At 47.0% G+C, this 18,560-nt stretch overlaps 1 protein-coding gene across 1 annotated transcript in view; it reads left to right on the plus strand.

Annotated features, from left to right (window-relative positions):
* LOC147105984 (xylosyl- and glucuronyltransferase LARGE1) overlaps window positions 1-18,560 on the plus strand; it is a 1,047,399-nt gene that overhangs the window by 255,514 nt on the left and 773,325 nt on the right. The window lies entirely within an intron of this gene.

An 18,560-nucleotide genomic window follows, 5' to 3' on the forward strand; every position in this document is an offset into this window, starting at 1 on the left:
CTTCCATGTGAGAAAGAGTTAAAGTCCGTGTGAGACAGAATTACAGTCCGTGTGAAAGAGAGTTACTGTCCTTCTGTTGCAGTCTGTGTGAGGCAGTGTTACAGTCTGTGTGTTAGTGTTACAGTCCGGCTGTTGCAGTCTGTATGAGGCAGTGTTACAGTCTGTGTGTTAGTGTTACAGTCCGGCTGTTGCAGTTTGTGTGAGACAGTGTTACTGTCCTTGTGAGTCAGTGTTACAGTCCGTGTGAGACAGAATTGCAGTCCGTGTGAGACATTGTTACAGTCCATGTGAGACAGTGTTACAGTCCATGTGAGACAGTGTTACAATCCGTGTGAGACAGTGTTACAGTCCGTGTGTTACAGTCTTTGTCAGACAGTGTTACAGTCGATGTGTTACATTCCATGTGTTACAGTCTCTGTGAGACAGTGTTACAGTCCGTCTGTTGCAGTCTGTGTGAGGCAGTTTTACAGTCCGTGTGTGACAGTGTTACATTCCGTGTGAGACAGTGTTCCATTTTGTGAGAGTGTGGTACCGTATGCTTGAGACACTGTTGCAGTCCGTGTGAGACGGTGTTTCAGTCCGTGTGAAACAGAGTTACTGTCTGTTTGAAACAGTGTTACAGTCCATGTGTTACAGTCTGTGTGAGACAGTATTACACTCCTGGGAGATAGTGTTACAGTCCGTGTGAGGCAGTGTTACAGTCCGTGTGAAACAGAGTTACTGTCCGTGTGAGACAGTGTTGCAGTCCGTGTGAGACAGTGTTACTGTCCTTCTGAGACAGCCTTACAGTCCGTGTGAGACCGAATTACAGTCGATGTGAGACAGTGTTACAGTCCGTGTGAGACACTGTTACTGTCCTTGTGAGACAGTGTTGCAGTCCGTGTGAGACAGAGTTACAGTCCGTGTGAGACAGTGTTACAGTCCGTGTGAGACAGTGTTACAGTCCGTCTGTTGCAGTCTGTGTGAGGCAGTGTTACAGTCCATGTGTGACAGTATTACAGTCCGTCTGTTGCAGTCTGTGTGAGGCAGAGTTACCTTCCGTGTGAGAAAGAGTTACAATCCATGTGAGACAGAATTACTGTCTGTGTGAGACACAGTTATAGTCCGTGTGAGGCAGTGTTACAATCCGTGTGAGACAGTGTTACAGTCAGTGTGTTAGTCTGTGTGAGACAGTGTTACAGTTGATGTGTTACAGCCCGTTGAGACAGTGTTACAGTCCGTGTGTTACAGTCCGTGTGAGACAGTGTTACAGTCCGTGTGAGACAGTGTTACAGTCCGTGTGAGACAGAATTACAGTCCGTGTGAGACAGTGTTACAGTCCGTGTGAGACAGTGTTACAGTCCGTGTGTTAGTCTGTGTGAGACAGTGTTACAGTCAATGTGTTACATTCTGTGTGAGGCAGTGTTACAGTCCTGTGAGATACTGTTACAGTCCATGTGAGACAGTGTTACTGCCCTTGTGAGACAGTGTTACAGTCCGTGTGAGACAGTGTTACATTCCGTCTGTTGCAGTCTGTGTGAGGCAGAGTTACCTTCTATGTGAGAAATAGTTACAGTCCGTGTGAGACAGAATTACAGTCCGTGTGAAAGAGAGATACAGTCCGTCTGTTGCAGTCTGTGTGAGGCAGTGTTACAGTCTGTGTGTTAGTGTTACAGTTCGGCTGTTGCAGTCTGTGTGAGACAGTGTTACTGTCCTTGTGAGTCAGTGTTACAGTCCGTGTGAGACAGAATTACAGTCCGTGTGAGACAGTGTTAAAGTCTGTCTGTTGCAGTCTGTGTGAGGCAGTGTTACAGTCTGTGTGGGACAGTGTTACAGTCTGTCTGTTGCTGTCTGTGTGAGGCAGTGTTACTGTCGGTGTGTGACAGTGTTACAGTCCGTGTGAGACGGTGTTACTGTCCTTGTGAGACAGTGTTACAGTCCGTGTGAGACATAATTACAGTCCGTGTGAGACAGTATTACAATCTGTGTGAGACAGTGTTACAGTCCGTGTGAGATAGAGTTACTGTCAGTGTGAGACAGTGTAACAGTCCGTCTGTTGCAGTCTGTGTGGCAGTGTTACAGTCCATGTGTGACAGTGTTACAGTCCGTGTGAGACAGTGTTACTGTCCTTGTGAGACAGTGTTACAGTTCATGTGAGACAGAATTACAGTCCGTGTGAGACAATGTTACAGTCCGTGTGAGAGTGTTACAGTCCTTCTGAAACAGAGTTACAGTCGAAGTGAGACGGTATTAAAGTCCGTGTGAGACAGTGTTACAGTCCGTGTGAAACAGAGTTACAGTCCGTGTGAGACAGTGTTACAGTCCGTGTGAAACAGAGTTACAGTCCGTGTGAGACAGTGTTACAGTCCGTTTGAAACAGTGTTACAGTCCGTGTGAGACAGTGTTACAGTCTGTCTGTTGCAGTCTGTGTGAGACAGTGTTACAGTCTGTTTGAAACAGTGTTGCAGTCGAAGTGAGACAGTGTTACAGTCCGTGTGAGACAGAGTTACTGTCCGTGTGAGACACTGTTATAGTCCGTGTGAGACAGTGTTACAGTCCATGTGTTGCAGTCAATGTGAGAGAGTGTTACAGTCTGTGTGTTACAGTCTGTGTGAGACAGTGTTACAGTCGACGTGTTAGTCTGTGTGAGACAGTATTGCAGTCCTGGGAGATCGTGTTACAGTCCGTGTGAGGCAGAATTACAGTCGGTGTGAGACAGTGTTACAATCCGTGTGAGACAGTGTTACAGTCCGTGTGTTACAGTCTTTGTCAGACAGTGTTACAGTCGATGTGTGAGACAGTGTTACAGTCCGTTTGAAACAGTGTTGCAGTCGACATGAGACAGTGTTACAGTCCGTGTGAGACAGTGTTACAGTCCGTGTGAGACAGTTTTACAGTCCGTCTCTTGCAGTCTGTGTGAGATAGTGTTACAGTCCGTGTGAGACAGTGTTACAGTCCGTGTGTTACAGTCCTTGTGAGACAGTGTTACACTCCGTGTGTTAGTCTGTGTGAGACAATGTTACAGTCAATGTGTTACATTCTGTGTGAGGCAGTGTTACAGTCCTGTGAGATAGTGTTACAGTCCGTGTGAGCCAGTGTTACTGTCCTTGTGAGACAGTGTTACAGTCCGTGTGAGACAGTGTTACATTCCGTCTGTTACAGTCCGTGTGAGACAGAATTACAGTCCGTGTGAAAGAGAGTTACAGTCCGTCTGTTGCCGTCTGTGTGAGGCAGTGTTACAGTCTGTGTGTTAGTGTTACAGTCCGTCTGTTGCAGTCTGTGTGAGACAGTGTTATTGTCCTTGTGAGTCAGTGTTACAGTCCGTGTGAGACAGTGTTACAGTCCGTTTGAAACAGTGTTGCAGTCGAAGTGAGACAGTGTTACAGTCCGTGTGAGACAGTGTTACAGTCCGTGTGAGACAGTGTTACACTCCGTGTGTTAGTCTGTGTGAGACAGTGTTACAGTCAATGTGTTACATTCTGTGTGAGGCAGTGTTACAGTCCTGTGAGATAGTGTAACAGTCCGTGTGAGACAGTGTTACTGTCCTTGTGAGACAGTGTTACAGTCCGTGTGAGACAGTGTTACATTCTGTCTGTTGCAGTCTGTGTGAGGCAGAGTTACCTTCCATGTGAGAAAGAGTTAAAGTCCGTGTGAGACAGAATTACAGTCCGTGTGAAAGAGAGTTACTGTCCTTCTGTTGCAGTCTGTGTGAGGCAGTGTTACAGTCTGTGTGTTAGTGTTACAGTCCGGCTGTTGCAGTCTGTATGAGGCAGTGTTACAGTCTGTGTGTTAGTGTTACAGTCCGGCTGTTGCAGTTTGTGTGAGACAGTGTTACTGTCCTTGTGAGTCAGTGTTACAGTCCGTGTGAGACAGAATTGCAGTCCGTGTGAGACATTGTTACAGTCCATGTGAGACAGTGTTACAGTCCATGTGAGACAGTGTTACAATCCGTGTGAGACAGTGTTACAGTCCGTGTGTTACAGTCTTTGTCAGACAGTGTTACAGTCGATGTGTTACATTCCATGTGTTACAGTCTCTGTGAGACAGTGTTACAGTCCGTCTGTTGCAGTCTGTGTGAGGCAGTTTTACAGTCCGTGTGTGACAGTGTTACATTCCGTGTGAGACAGTGTTCCATTTTGTGAGAGTGTGGTACCGTATGCTTGAGACAGTGTTGCAGTCCGTGTGAGACGGTGTTTCAGTCCGTGTGAAACAGAGCTACTGTCTGTTTGAAACAGTGTTACAGTTCGTGTGTTACAGTCTGTGTGAGACAGTATTACACTCCTGGGAGATAGTGTTACAGTCCGTGTGAGGCAGTGTTACAGTCCGTGTGAAACAGAGTTACTGTCCGTGTGAGACAGTGTTGCAGTCCGTGTGAGACAGTGTTCCTGTCCTTCTGAGACAGCCTTACAGTCCGTGTGAGACCGAATTACAGTGGATGTGAGACAGTGTTACAGTCCGTGTGAGACAGTGTTACAGTCCGTCTGTTGCAGTCTGTGTGAGGCAGTGTTACAGTCCATGTGTGACAGTATTACAGTCCGTCTGTTGCAGTCTGTGTGAGGCAGAGTTACCTTCCGTGTGAGAAAGAGTTACAATCCATGTGAGACAGAATTACTGTCTGTGTGAGACACTGTTATAGTCCGTGTGAGGCAGTGTTACAATCCGTGTGAGACAGTGTTACAGTCAGTGTGTTAGTCTGTGTGAGACAGTGTTACAGTTGATGTGTTACAGCCCGTGTGAGACAGTGTTACAGTCCGTGTGAGACAGTGTTACAGTCCGTGTGAGACAGAATTACAGTCCGTGTGAGACAGTGTTACAGTCCGTGTGAGACAGTGTTACAGTCCGTGTGTTAGTCTGTGTGAGTCAGTGTTACAGTCAATGTGTTACATTCTGTGTGAGGCAGTGTTACAGTCCTGTGAGATACTGTTACAGTCCATGTGAGACAGTGTTACTGTCCTTGTGAGACAGTGTTACAGTCCGTGTGAGACAGTGTTACATTCCGTCTGTTGCAGTCTGTGTGAGGCAGAGTTACCTTCTATGTGAGAAAGAGTTACAGTCCGTGTGAGACAGAATTACAGTCCGTGTGAAAGAGAGTTACAGTCCGTCTGTTGCAGTCTGTGTGAGGCAGTGTTACAGTCTGTGTGTTAGTGTTACAGTCCGGCTGTTGCAGTCTGTGTGAGACAGTGTTACTGTCCTTGTGAGTCAGTGTTACAGTCCGTGTGAGACAGAATTACAGTCCCTGTGAGACAGTGTTACAGTCCGTGTGAGACAGTGTTAAAGTCTGTCTGTTGCAGTCTGTGTGAGGCAGTGTTACAGTCCGTGTGGAACAGTGTTACAGTCTGTCTGTTGCTGGCTGTGTGAGGCAGTGTTACTGTCGGTGTGTGACAGTGTTACAGTCCGTGTGAGACGGTGTTACTGTCCTTGTGAGACAGTGTTACAGTCCGTGTGAGACATAACTACAGTCCGTGTGAGACAGTATTACAATCGGTTTGAGACAGTGTTACAGTCCGTGTGAGATAGAGTTACTGTCAGTGTGAGACAGTGTAACAGTCCGTCTGTTGCAGTCTGTGTGGCAGTGTTACAGTCCATGTGTGACAGTGTTACAGTCCGTGTGAGACAGTGTTACTGTCCTTGTGAGACAGTGTTACAGTTCATGTGAGACAGAATTACAGTCCGTGTGAGACAATGTTACAGTCCGTGTGAGAGTGTTACAGTCCTTCTGAAACAGAGTTACAGTCGAAGTGAGACGGTATTACAGTCCGTGTGAGACAGTGTTACAGTCCGTGTGAGACAGTGTTACTGTCATTCTGAGACAGTCTTACAGTCCGTGTGAGACCGAAGTACAGTCGATGTGAGACAGTGTTACAGTCCGTGTGAGACACTGTTACTGTCCTTATGAGACAGTGTTGCAGTCCGTGTGAGACAGAGTTACAGTCCGTGTGAGACAGTGTTACAGTCCGTCTGTTGCAGTCTGTGTGAGGCAGAGTTACCTTCCGTGTGAGGAAGAGTTACAATCCATGTGAGACAGAATTACTGTCTGTGTGAGACACTGTTATAGTCCGTGTGAGGCAGTGTTACAATCCGTGTGAGACAGTGTTACAGTCAGTGTGTTAGTCTGTGTGAGACAGTGTTACAGTTGATGTGTTACAGCCCGTGTGAGACAGTGTTACAGTCTGTGTGTTACAGTCCGTGTGAGACAGTGTTACAGTCCTGGGAGATAGTGTTACAGTCCGTGTGAGGCAGTGTTACAGTCTGTGTGAGACAGAATTACAGTCCGTGTGAGACAGTGTTACAGTCCGTGTGAGACAGTGTTACAGTCCGTGTGAAACAGAGTTACAGTCCGTGTGAGACAGTGTTACAGTCCGTTTGAAACAGTGTTACAGTCCGTGTGAGACAGTGTTACAGTCTGTCTGTTGCAGTCTGTGTGAGACAGTGTTACAGTCTGTTTGAAACAGTGTTACAGTCGAAGTGAGACAGTGTTACAGTCCGTGTGAGACAGAGTTACTGTCCGTGTGAGACACTGTTATAGTCCGTGTGAGACAGTGTTACAGTCCATGTGTTGCAGTCAATGTGAGAGAGTGTTGCAGTCCGTGTGTTACAGTCTGTATGAGACAGTGTTACAGTCGACGTGTTAGTCTGTGTGAGACAGTATTGCAGTCCTGGGAGATAGTGTTACAGTCCGTGTGAGGCAGAATTACAGTCGGTGTGAGACAGTGCAACAATCCGTGTGAGACAGTGTTACAGTCCGTGTGTTACAGTCTTTGTCAGACAGTGTTACAGTCGATGTGTGAGACAGTGTTACAGTCCGTTTGAAACAGTGTTGCAGTCGACATGAGACAGTGTTACAGTCCGTGTGAGACAGTGTTACAGTCCGTGTGAGACAGTTTTACAGTCCGTCTCTTGCAGTCTGTGTGAGATAGTGTTACAGTCCGTGTGAGACAGTGTTACAGTCCGTGTGTTACAGTCCTTGTGAGACAGTGTTACACTCCGTGTGTTAGTCTGTGTGAGACAATGTTACAGTCAATGTGTTACATTCTGTGTGAGGCAGTGTTACAGTCCTGTGAGATAGTGTTACAGTCCGTGTGAGCCAGTGTTACTGTCCTTGTGAGACAGTGTTACAGTCCGTGTGAGACAGTGTTACATTCCGTCTGTTACAGTCCGTGTGAGACAGAATTACAGTCCGTGTGAAAGAGAGTTACAGTCCGTCTGTTGCCGTCTGTGTGAGGCAGTGTTACAGTCTGTGTGTTAGTGTTACAGTCCGTCTGTTGCAGTCTGTGTGAGACAGTGTTATTGTCCTTGTGAGTCAGTGTTACAGTCCGTGTGAGACAGTGTTACAGTCCGTTTGAAACAGTGTTGCAGTCGAAGTGAGACAGTGTTACAGTCCGTGTGAGACAGTGTTACAGTCCGTGTGAGACAGTGTTACACTCCGTGTGTTAGTCTGTGTGAGACAGTGTTACAGTCAATGTGTTACATTCTGTGTGAGGCAGTGTTACAGTCCTGTGAGATAGTGTAACAGTCCGTGTGAGACAGTGTTACTGTCCTTGTGAGACAGTGTTACAGTCCGTGTGAGACAGTGTTACATTCTGTCTGTTGCAGTCTGTGTGAGGCAGAGTTACCTTCCATGTGAGAAAGAGTTAAAGTCCGTGTGAGACAGAATTACAGTCCGTGTGAAAGAGAGTTACTGTCCTTCTGTTGCAGTCTGTGTGAGGCAGTGTTACAGTCTGTGTGTTAGTGTTACAGTCCGGCTGTTGCAGTCTGTATGAGGCAGTGTTACAGTCTGTGTGTTAGTGTTACAGTCCGGCTGTTGCAGTTTGTGTGAGACAGTGTTACTGTCCTTGTGAGTCAGTGTTACAGTCCGTGTGAGACAGAATTGCAGTCCGTGTGAGACATTGTTACAGTCCATGTGAGACAGTGTTACAGTCCATGTGAGACAGTGTTACAATCCGTGTGAGACAGTGTTACAGTCCGTGTGTTACAGTCTTTGTCAGACAGTGTTACAGTCGATGTGTTACATTCCATGTGTTACAGTCTCTGTGAGACAGTGTTACAGTCCGTCTGTTGCAGTCTGTGTGAGGCAGTTTTACAGTCCGTGTGTGACAGTGTTACATTCCGTGTGAGACAGTGTTCCATTTTGTGAGAGTGTGGTACCGTATGCTTGAGACACTGTTGCAGTCCGTGTGAGACGGTGTTTCAGTCCGTGTGAAACAGAGTTACTGTCTGTTTGAAACAGTGTTACAGTCCATGTGTTACAGTCTGTGTGAGACAGTATTACACTCCTGGGAGATAGTGTTACAGTCCGTGTGAGGCAGTGTTACAGTCCGTGTGAAACAGAGTTACTGTCCGTGTGAGACAGTGTTGCAGTCCGTGTGAGACAGTGTTACTGTCCTTCTGAGACAGCCTTACAGTCCGTGTGAGACCGAATTACAGTCGATGTGAGACAGTGTTACAGTCCGTGTGAGACACTGTTACTGTCCTTGTGAGACAGTGTTGCAGTCCGTGTGAGACAGAGTTACAGTCCGTGTGAGACAGTGTTACAGTCCGTGTGAGACAGTGTTACAGTCCGTCTGTTGCAGTCTGTGTGAGGCAGTGTTACAGTCCATGTGTGACAGTATTACAGTCCGTCTGTTGCAGTCTGTGTGAGGCAGAGTTACCTTCCGTGTGAGAAAGAGTTACAATCCATGTGAGACAGAATTACTGTCTGTGTGAGACACAGTTATAGTCCGTGTGAGGCAGTGTTACAATCCGTGTGAGACAGTGTTACAGTCAGTGTGTTAGTCTGTGTGAGACAGTGTTACAGTTGATGTGTTACAGCCCGTTGAGACAGTGTTACAGTCCGTGTGTTACAGTCCGTGTGAGACAGTGTTACAGTCCGTGTGAGACAGTGTTACAGTCCGTGTGAGACAGAATTACAGTCCGTGTGAGACAGTGTTACAGTCCGTGTGAGACAGTGTTACAGTCCGTGTGTTAGTCTGTGTGAGACAGTGTTACAGTCAATGTGTTACATTCTGTGTGAGGCAGTGTTACAGTCCTGTGAGATACTGTTACAGTCCATGTGAGACAGTGTTACTGCCCTTGTGAGACAGTGTTACAGTCCGTGTGAGACAGTGTTACATTCCGTCTGTTGCAGTCTGTGTGAGGCAGAGTTACCTTCTATGTGAGAAATAGTTACAGTCCGTGTGAGACAGAATTACAGTCCGTGTGAAAGAGAGATACAGTCCGTCTGTTGCAGTCTGTGTGAGGCAGTGTTACAGTCTGTGTGTTAGTGTTACAGTTCGGCTGTTGCAGTCTGTGTGAGACAGTGTTACTGTCCTTGTGAGTCAGTGTTACAGTCCGTGTGAGACAGAATTACAGTCCGTGTGAGACAGTGTTAAAGTCTGTCTGTTGCAGTCTGTGTGAGGCAGTGTTACAGTCTGTGTGGGACAGTGTTACAGTCTGTCTGTTGCTGTCTGTGTGAGGCAGTGTTACTGTCGGTGTGTGACAGTGTTACAGTCCGTGTGAGACGGTGTTACTGTCCTTGTGAGACAGTGTTACAGTCCGTGTGAGACATAATTACAGTCCGTGTGAGACAGTATTACAATCTGTGTGAGACAGTGTTACAGTCCGTGTGAGATAGAGTTACTGTCAGTGTGAGACAGTGTAACAGTCCGTCTGTTGCAGTCTGTGTGGCAGTGTTACAGTCCATGTGTGACAGTGTTACAGTCCGTGTGAGACAGTGTTACTGTCCTTGTGAGACAGTGTTACAGTTCATGTGAGACAGAATTACAGTCCGTGTGAGACAATGTTACAGTCCGTGTGAGAGTGTTACAGTCCTTCTGAAACAGAGTTACAGTCGAAGTGAGACGGTATTAAAGTCCGTGTGAGACAGTGTTACAGTCCGTGTGAAACAGAGTTACAGTCCGTGTGAGACAGTGTTACAGTCCGTGTGAAACAGAGTTACAGTCCGTGTGAGACAGTGTTACAGTCCGTTTGAAACAGTGTTACAGTCCGTGTGAGACAGTGTTACAGTCTGTCTGTTGCAGTCTGTGTGAGACAGTGTTACAGTCTGTTTGAAACAGTGTTGCAGTCGAAGTGAGACAGTGTTACAGTCCGTGTGAGACAGAGTTACTGTCCGTGTGAGACACTGTTATAGTCCGTGTGAGACAGTGTTACAGTCCATGTGTTGCAGTCAATGTGAGAGAGTGTTACAGTCTGTGTGTTACAGTCTGTGTGAGACAGTGTTACAGTCGACGTGTTAGTCTGTGTGAGACAGTATTGCAGTCCTGGGAGATCGTGTTACAGTCCGTGTGAGGCAGAATTACAGTCGGTGTGAGACAGTGTTACAATCCGTGTGAGACAGTGTTACAGTCCGTGTGTTACAGTCTTTGTCAGACAGTGTTACAGTCGATGTGTGAGACAGTGTTACAGTCCGTTTGAAACAGTGTTGCAGTCGACATGAGACAGTGTTACAGTCCGTGTGAGACAGTGTTACAGTCCGTGTGAGACAGTTTTACAGTCCGTCTCTTGCAGTCTGTGTGAGATAGTGTTACAGTCCGTGTGAGACAGTGTTACAGTCCGTGTGTTACAGTCCTTGTGAGACAGTGTTACACTCCGTGTGTTAGTCTGTGTGAGACAATGTTACAGTCAATGTGTTACATTCTGTGTGAGGCAGTGTTACAGTCCTGTGAGATAGTGTTACAGTCCGTGTGAGCCAGTGTTACTGTCCTTGTGAGACAGTGTTACAGTCCGTGTGAGACAGTGTTACATTCCGTCTGTTACAGTCCGTGTGAGACAGAATTACAGTCCGTGTGAAAGAGAGTTACAGTCCGTCTGTTGCCGTCTGTGTGAGGCAGTGTTACAGTCTGTGTGTTAGTGTTACAGTCCGTCTGTTGCAGTCTGTGTGAGACAGTGTTATTGTCCTTGTGAGTCAGTGTTACAGTCCGTGTGAGACAGTGTTACAGTCCGTTTGAAACAGTGTTGCAGTCGAAGTGAGACAGTGTTACAGTCCGTGTGAGACAGTGTTACAGTCCGTGTGAGACAGTGTTACACTCCGTGTGTTAGTCTGTGTGAGACAGTGTTACAGTCAATGTGTTACATTCTGTGTGAGGCAGTGTTACAGTCCTGTGAGATAGTGTAACAGTCCGTGTGAGACAGTGTTACTGTCCTTGTGAGACAGTGTTACAGTCCGTGTGAGACAGTGTTACATTCTGTCTGTTGCAGTCTGTGTGAGGCAGAGTTACCTTCCATGTGAGAAAGAGTTAAAGTCCGTGTGAGACAGAATTACAGTCCGTGTGAAAGAGAGTTACTGTCCTTCTGTTGCAGTCTGTGTGAGGCAGTGTTACAGTCTGTGTGTTAGTGTTACAGTCCGGCTGTTGCAGTCTGTATGAGGCAGTGTTACAGTCTGTGTGTTAGTGTTACAGTCCGGCTGTTGCAGTTTGTGTGAGACAGTGTTACTGTCCTTGTGAGTCAGTGTTACAGTCCGTGTGAGACAGAATTGCAGTCCGTGTGAGACATTGTTACAGTCCATGTGAGACAGTGTTACAGTCCATGTGAGACAGTGTTACAATCCGTGTGAGACAGTGTTACAGTCCGTGTGTTACAGTCTTTGTCAGACAGTGTTACAGTCGATGTGTTACATTCCATGTGTTACAGTCTCTGTGAGACAGTGTTACAGTCCGTCTGTTGCAGTCTGTGTGAGGCAGTTTTACAGTCCGTGTGTGACAGTGTTACATTCCGTGTGAGACAGTGTTCCATTTTGTGAGAGTGTGGTACCGTATGCTTGAGACACTGTTGCAGTCCGTGTGAGACGGTGTTTCAGTCCGTGTGAAACAGAGTTACTGTCTGTTTGAAACAGTGTTACAGTCCGTGTGTTACAGTCTGTGTGAGACAGTATTACACTCCTGGGAGATAGTGTTACAGTCCGTGTGAGGCAGTGTTACAGTCCGTGTGAAACAGAGTTACTGTCCGTGTGAGACAGTGTTGCAGTCCGTGTGAGACAGTGTTACTGTCCTTCTGAGACAGCCTTACAGTCCGTGTGAGACCGAATTACAGTCGATGTGAGACAGTGTTACAGTCCGTGTGAGACACTGTTACTGTCCTTGTGAGACAGTGTTGCAGTCCGTGTGAGACAGAGTTACAGTCCGTGTGAGACAGTGTTACAGTCCGTGTGAGACAGTGTTACAGTCCGTCTGTTGCAGTCTGTGTGAGGCAGTGTTACAGTCCATGTGTGACAGTATTACAGTCCGTCTGTTGCAGTCTGTGTGAGGCAGAGTTACCTTCCGTGTGAGAAAGAGTTACAATCCATGTGAGACAGAATTACTGTCTGTGTGAGACACAGTTATAGTCCGTGTGAGGCAGTGTTACAATCCGTGTGAGACAGTGTTACAGTCAGTGTGTTAGTCTGTGTGAGACAGTGTTACAGTTGATGTGTTACAGCCCGTTGAGACAGTGTTACAGTCCGTGTGTTACAGTCCGTGTGAGACAGTGTTACAGTCCGTGTGAGACAGTGTTACAGTCCGTGTGAGACAGAATTACAGTCCGTGTGAGACAGTGTTACAGTCCGTGTGAGACAGTGTTACAGTCCGTGTGTTAGTCTGTGTGAGACAGTGTTACAGTCAATGTGTTACATTCTGTGTGAGGCAGTGTTACAGTCCTGTGAGATACTGTTACAGTCCATGTGAGACAGTGTTACTGCCCTTGTGAGACAGTGTTACAGTCCGTGTGAGACAGTGTTACATTCCGTCTGTTGCAGTCTGTGTGAGGCAGAGTTACCTTCTATGTGAGAAATAGTTACAGTCCGTGTGAGACAGAATTACAGTCCGTGTGAAAGAGAGATACAGTCCGTCTGTTGCAGTCTGTGTGAGGCAGTGTTACAGTCTGTGTGTTAGTGTTACAGTTCGGCTGTTGCAGTCTGTGTGAGACAGTGTTACTGTCCTTGTGAGTCAGTGTTACAGTCCGTGTGAGACAGAATTACAGTCCGTGTGAGACAGTGTTAAAGTCTGTCTGTTGCAGTCTGTGTGAGGCAGTGTTACAGTCTGTGTGGGACAGTGTTACAGTCTGTCTGTTGCTGTCTGTGTGAGGCAGTGTTACTGTCGGTGTGTGACAGTGTTACAGTCCGTGTGAGACGGTGTTACTGTCCTTGTGAGACAGTGTTACAGTCCGTGTGAGACATAATTACAGTCCGTGTGAGACAGTATTACAATCTGTGTGAGACAGTGTTACAGTCCGTGTGAGATAGAGTTACTGTCAGTGTGAGACAGTGTAACAGTCCGTCTGTTGCAGTCTGTGTGGCAGTGTTACAGTCCATGTGTGACAGTGTTACAGTCCGTGTGAGACAGTGTTACTGTCCTTGTGAGACAGTGTTACAGTTCATGTGAGACAGAATTACAGTCCGTGTGAGACAATGTTACAGTCCGTGTGAGAGTGTTACAGTCCTTCTGAAACAGAGTTACAGTCGAAGTGAGACGGTATTAAAGTCCGTGTGAGACAGTGTTACAGTCCGTGTGAAACAGAGTTACAGTCCGTGTGAGACAGTGTTACAGTCCGTGTGAAACAGAGTTACAGTCCGTGTGAGACAGTGTTACAGTCCGTTTGAAACAGTGTTACAGTCCGTGTGAGACAGTGTTACAGTCTGTCTGTTGCAGTCTGTGTGAGACAGTGTTACAGTCTGTTTGAAACAGTGTTGCAGTCGAAGTGAGACAGTGTTACAGTCCGTGTGAGACAGAGTTACTGTCCGTGTGAGACACTGTTATAGTCCGTGTGAGACAGTGTTACAGTCCATGTGTTGCAGTCAATGTGAGAGAGTGTTACAGTCCGTGTGTTACAGTCTGTATGAGACAGTGTTACAGTCGACGTGTTAGTCTGTGTGAGACAGTATTGCAGTCCTGGGAGATAGTGTTACAGTCCGTGTGAGGCAGAATTACAGTCGGTGTGAGACAGTGTTACAATCCGTGTGAGACAGTGTTACAGTCCGTGTGTTACAGTCTTTGTCAGACAGTGTTACAGTCGATGTGTGAGACAGTGTTACAGTCCGTTTGAAACAGTGTTGCAGTCGACATGAGACAGTGTTACAGTCCGTGTGAGACAGTGTTACAGTCCGTGTGAGACAGTGTTACAGTCCGTCTCTTGCAGTCTGTGTGAGATAGTGTTACAGTCCGTGTGAGACAGTGTTACAGTCCGTGTGTTACAGTCCGTGTGAGACAGTGTTACACTCCGTGTGTTAGTCTGTGTGAGACAATGTTACAGTCAATGTGTTACATTCTGTGTGAGGCAGTGTTACAGTCCTGTGAGATAGTGTTACAGTCCGTGTGAGCCAGTGTTACTGTCCTTGTGAGACAGTGTTACAGTCCGTGTGAGACAGTGTTACATTCCGTCTGTTGCAGTCTGTGTGAGGCAGAGTTACCTTCCATGTGAGAAAGAGTTACAGTCCGTGTGAGACAGAATTACAGTCCGTGTGAAAGAGAGTTACAGTCCGTCTGTTGCCGTCTGTGTGAGGCAGTGTTACAGTCTGTGTGTTAGTGTTACAGTCCGTCTGTTGCAGTCTGTGTGAGACAGTGTTACTGTCCTTGTGAGTCAGTGTTACAGTCCGTGTGAGACAGTGTTACAGTCCGTTTGAAACAGTGTTGCAGTCGAAGTGAGACAGTGTTACAGTCCGTGTGAGACAGTGTTACAGTCCGTGTGAGACAGTGTTACACTCCGTGTGTTAGTCTGTGTGAGACAGTGTTACAGTCAATGTGTTACATTCTGTGTGAGGCAGTGTTACAGTCCTGTGAGATAGTGTTACAGTCCGTGTGAGACAGTGTTACTGTCCTTGTGAGACAGTGTTACAGTCCGTGAGAGACAGTGTTACATTCTGTCTGTTGCAGTCTGTGTGAGGCAGAGTTACCTTCCATGTGAGAAAGAGTTAAAGTCCGTGTGAGACAGAATTACAGTCCGTGTGAAAGAGAGTTACTGTCCGTCTGTTGCAGTCTGTGTGAGGCAGTGTTACAGTCTGTGTGTTAGTGTTACAGTCCGGCTGTTGCAGTCTGTGTGAGGCAGTGTTACAGTCTGTGTGTTAGTGTTACAGTCCGGCTGTTGCAGTCTGTGTGAGACAGTGTTACTGTCCTTGTGAGTCAGTGTTACAGTCCGTGTGAGACAGAATTGCAGTCCGTGTGAGACAGTGTTACAGTCCATGTGAGACAGTGTTACAGTCCGTGTGAGACAGTGTTACAATCCGTGTGAGACAGTGTTACAGTCCGTGTGTTACAGTCTTTGTCAGACAGTGTTACAGTCGATGTGTTACATTCCATGTGTTACAGTCTCTGTGAGACAGTGTTACAGTCCGTCTGTTGCAGTCTGTGTGAGGCAGTTTTACAGTCCGTGTGTGACAGTGTTACATTCCGTGTGAGACAGTGTTCCATTTTGTGAGAGTGTGGTACCGTATGCTTGAGACAGTGTTGCAGTCCGTGTGAGACGGTGTTTCAGTCCGTGTGAAACAGAGTTACTGTCTGTTTGAAACAGTGTTACAGTCCGTGTGTTACAGTCTGTGTGAGACAGTATTACACTCCTGGGAGATAGTGTTACAGTCCGTGTGAGGCAGTGTTACAGTCCGTGTGAAACAGAGTTACTGTCCGTGTGAGACAGTGTTGCAGTCCGTGTGAGACAGTGTTACTGTCCTTCTGAGACAGCCTTACAGTCCGTGTGAGACCGAATTACAGTCGATGTGAGACAGTGTTACAGTCCGTGTGAGACACTGTTACTGTCCTTGTGAGACAGTGTTGCAGTCCGTGTGAGACAGAGTTACAGTCCGTGTGAGACAGTGTTACAGTCCGTGTGAGACAGTGTTACAGTCCGTCTGTTGCAGTCTGTGTGAGGCAGTGTTACAGTCCATGTGTGACAGTATTACAGTCCGTCTGTTGCAGTCTGTGTGAGGCAGAGTTACCTTCCGTGTGAGAAAGAGTTACAATCCATGTGAGACAGAATTACTGTCTGTGTGAGACACAGTTATAGTCCGTGTGAGGCAGTGTCACAATCCGTGTGAGACAGTGTTACAGTCAGTGTGTTAGTCTGTGTGAGACAATGTTACAGTTGATGTGTTACAGCCCGTTGAGACAGTGTTACAGTCCGTGTGTTACAGTCCATGTGAGACAGTGTTACAGTCCGTGTGAGACAGAATTACAGTCCGTGTGAGACAGTGTTACAGTCCGTGTGAGACAGTGTTACAGTCCGTGTGTTAGTCTGTGTGAGACAGTGTTACAGTCAATGTGTTACATTCTGTGTGAGGCAGTGTTACAGTCCTGTGAGATACTGTTACAGTCCATGTGAGACAGTGTTACTGCCCTTGTGAGACAGTGTTACAGTCCGTGTGAGACAGTGTTACATTCCGTCTGTTGCAGTCTGTGTGAGGCAGAGTTACCTTCCATGTGAGAAAGAGTTACAGTCCGTGTGAGACAGAATTACAGTCCGTGTGAAAGAGAGTTACAGTCCGTCTGTTGCCGTCTGTGTGAGGCAGTGTTACAGTCTGTGTGTTAGTGTTACAGTCCGTCTGTTGCAGTCTGTGTGAGACAGTGTTACTGTCCTTGTGAGTCAGTGTTACAGTCCGTGTGAGACAGTGTTACAGTCCGTTTGAAACAGTGTTGCAGTCGAAGTGAGACAGTGTTACAGTCCGTGTGAGACAGTGTTACAGTCCGTGTGAGACAGTGTTACACTCCGTGTGTTAGTCTGTGTGAGACAGTGTTACAGTCAATGTGTTACATTCTGTGTGAGGCAGTGTTACAGTCCTGTGAGATAGTGTTACAGTCCGTGTGAGACAGTGTTACTGTCCTTGTGAGACAGTGTTACAGTCCGTGAGAGACAGTGTTACATTCTGTCTGTTGCAGTCTGTGTGAGGCAGAGTTACCTTCCATGTGAGAAAGAGTTAAAGTCCGTGTGAGACAGAATTACAGTCCGTGTGAAAGAGAGTTACTGTCCGTCTGTTGCAGTCTGTGTGAGGCAGTGTTACAGTCTGTGTGTTAGTGTTACAGTCCGGCTGTTGCAGTCTGTGTGAGGCAGTGTTACAGTCTGTGTGTTAGTGTTACAGTCCGGCTGTTGCAGTCTGTGTGAGACAGTGTTACTGTCCTTGTGAGTCAGTGTTACAGTCCGTGTGAGACAGAATTGCAGTCCGTGTGAGACAGTGTTACAGTCCATGTGAGACAGTGTTACAGTCCGTGTGAGACAGTGTTACAATCCGTGTGAGACAGTGTTACAGTCCGTGTGTTACAGTCTTTGTCAGACAGTGTTACAGTCGATGTGTTACATTCCATGTGTTACAGTCTCTGTGAGACAGTGTTACAGTCCGTCTGTTGCAGTCTGTGTGAGGCAGTTTTACAGTCCGTGTGTGACAGTGTTACATTCCGTGTGAGACAGTGTTCCATTTTGTGAGAGTGTGGTACCGTATGCTTGAGACAGTGTTGCAGTCCGTGTGAGACGGTGTTTCAGTCCGTGTGAAACAGAGTTACTGTCTGTTTGAAACAGTGTTACAGTCCGTGTGTTACAGTCTGTGTGAGACAGTATTACACTCCTGGGAGATAGTGTTACAGTCCGTGTGAGGCAGTGTTACAGTCCGTGTGAAACAGAGTTACTGTCCGTGTGAGACAGTGTTGCAGTCCGTGTGAGACAGTGTTACTGTCCTTCTGAGACAGCCTTACAGTCCGTGTGAGACCGAATTACAGTCGATGTGAGACAGTGTTACAGTCCGTGTGAGACACTGTTACTGTCCTTGTGAGACAGTGTTGCAGTCCGTGTGAGACAGAGTTACAGTCCGTGTGAGACAGTGTTACAGTCCGTGTGAGACAGTGTTACAGTCCGTCTGTTGCAGTCTGTGTGAGGCAGTGTTACAGTCCATGTGTGACAGTATTACAGTCCGTCTGTTGCAGTCTGTGTGAGGCAGAGTTACCTTCCGTGTGAGAAAGAGTTACAATCCATGTGAGACAGAATTACTGTCTGTGTGAGACACAGTTATAGTCCGTGTGAGGCAGTGTCACAATCCGTGTGAGACAGTGTTACAGTCAGTGTGTTAGTCTGTGTGAGACAATGTTACAGTTGATGTGTTACAGCCCGTTGAGACAGTGTTACAGTCCGTGTGTTACAGTCCATGTGAGACAGTGTTACAGTCCGTGTGAGACAGAATTACAGTCCGTGTGAGACAGTGTTACAGTCCGTGTGAGACAGTGTTACAGTCCGTGTGTTAGTCTGTGTGAGACAGTGTTACAGTCAATGTGTTACATTCTGTGTGAGGCAGTGTTACAGTCCTGTGAGATACTGTTACAGTCCATGTGAGACAGTGTTACTGCCCTTGTGAGACAGTGTTACAGTCCGTGTGAGACAGTGTTACATTCCGTCTGTTGCAGTCTGTGTGAGGCAGAGTTACCTTCTATGTGAGAAATAGTTACAGTCCGTGTGAGACAGAATTACAGTCCGTGTGAAAGAGAGTTACAGTCCGTCTGTTGCAGTCTGTGTGAGGCAGTGTTACAGTCTGTGTGTTAGTGTTACAGTTCGGCTGTTGCAGTCTGTGTGAGACAGTGTTACTGTCCTTGTGAGTCAGTGTTACAGTCCGTGTGAGACAGAATTACAGTCCGTGTGAGACAGTGTTA

This window comes from Somniosus microcephalus, chromosome 16, assembly GCF_052327205.1.
Source record: "Somniosus microcephalus isolate GS21.2 chromosome 16, FLI_Smic_1.0, whole genome shotgun sequence".
NCBI lineage: Eukaryota > Metazoa > Chordata > Chondrichthyes > Squaliformes > Somniosidae > Somniosus > Somniosus microcephalus.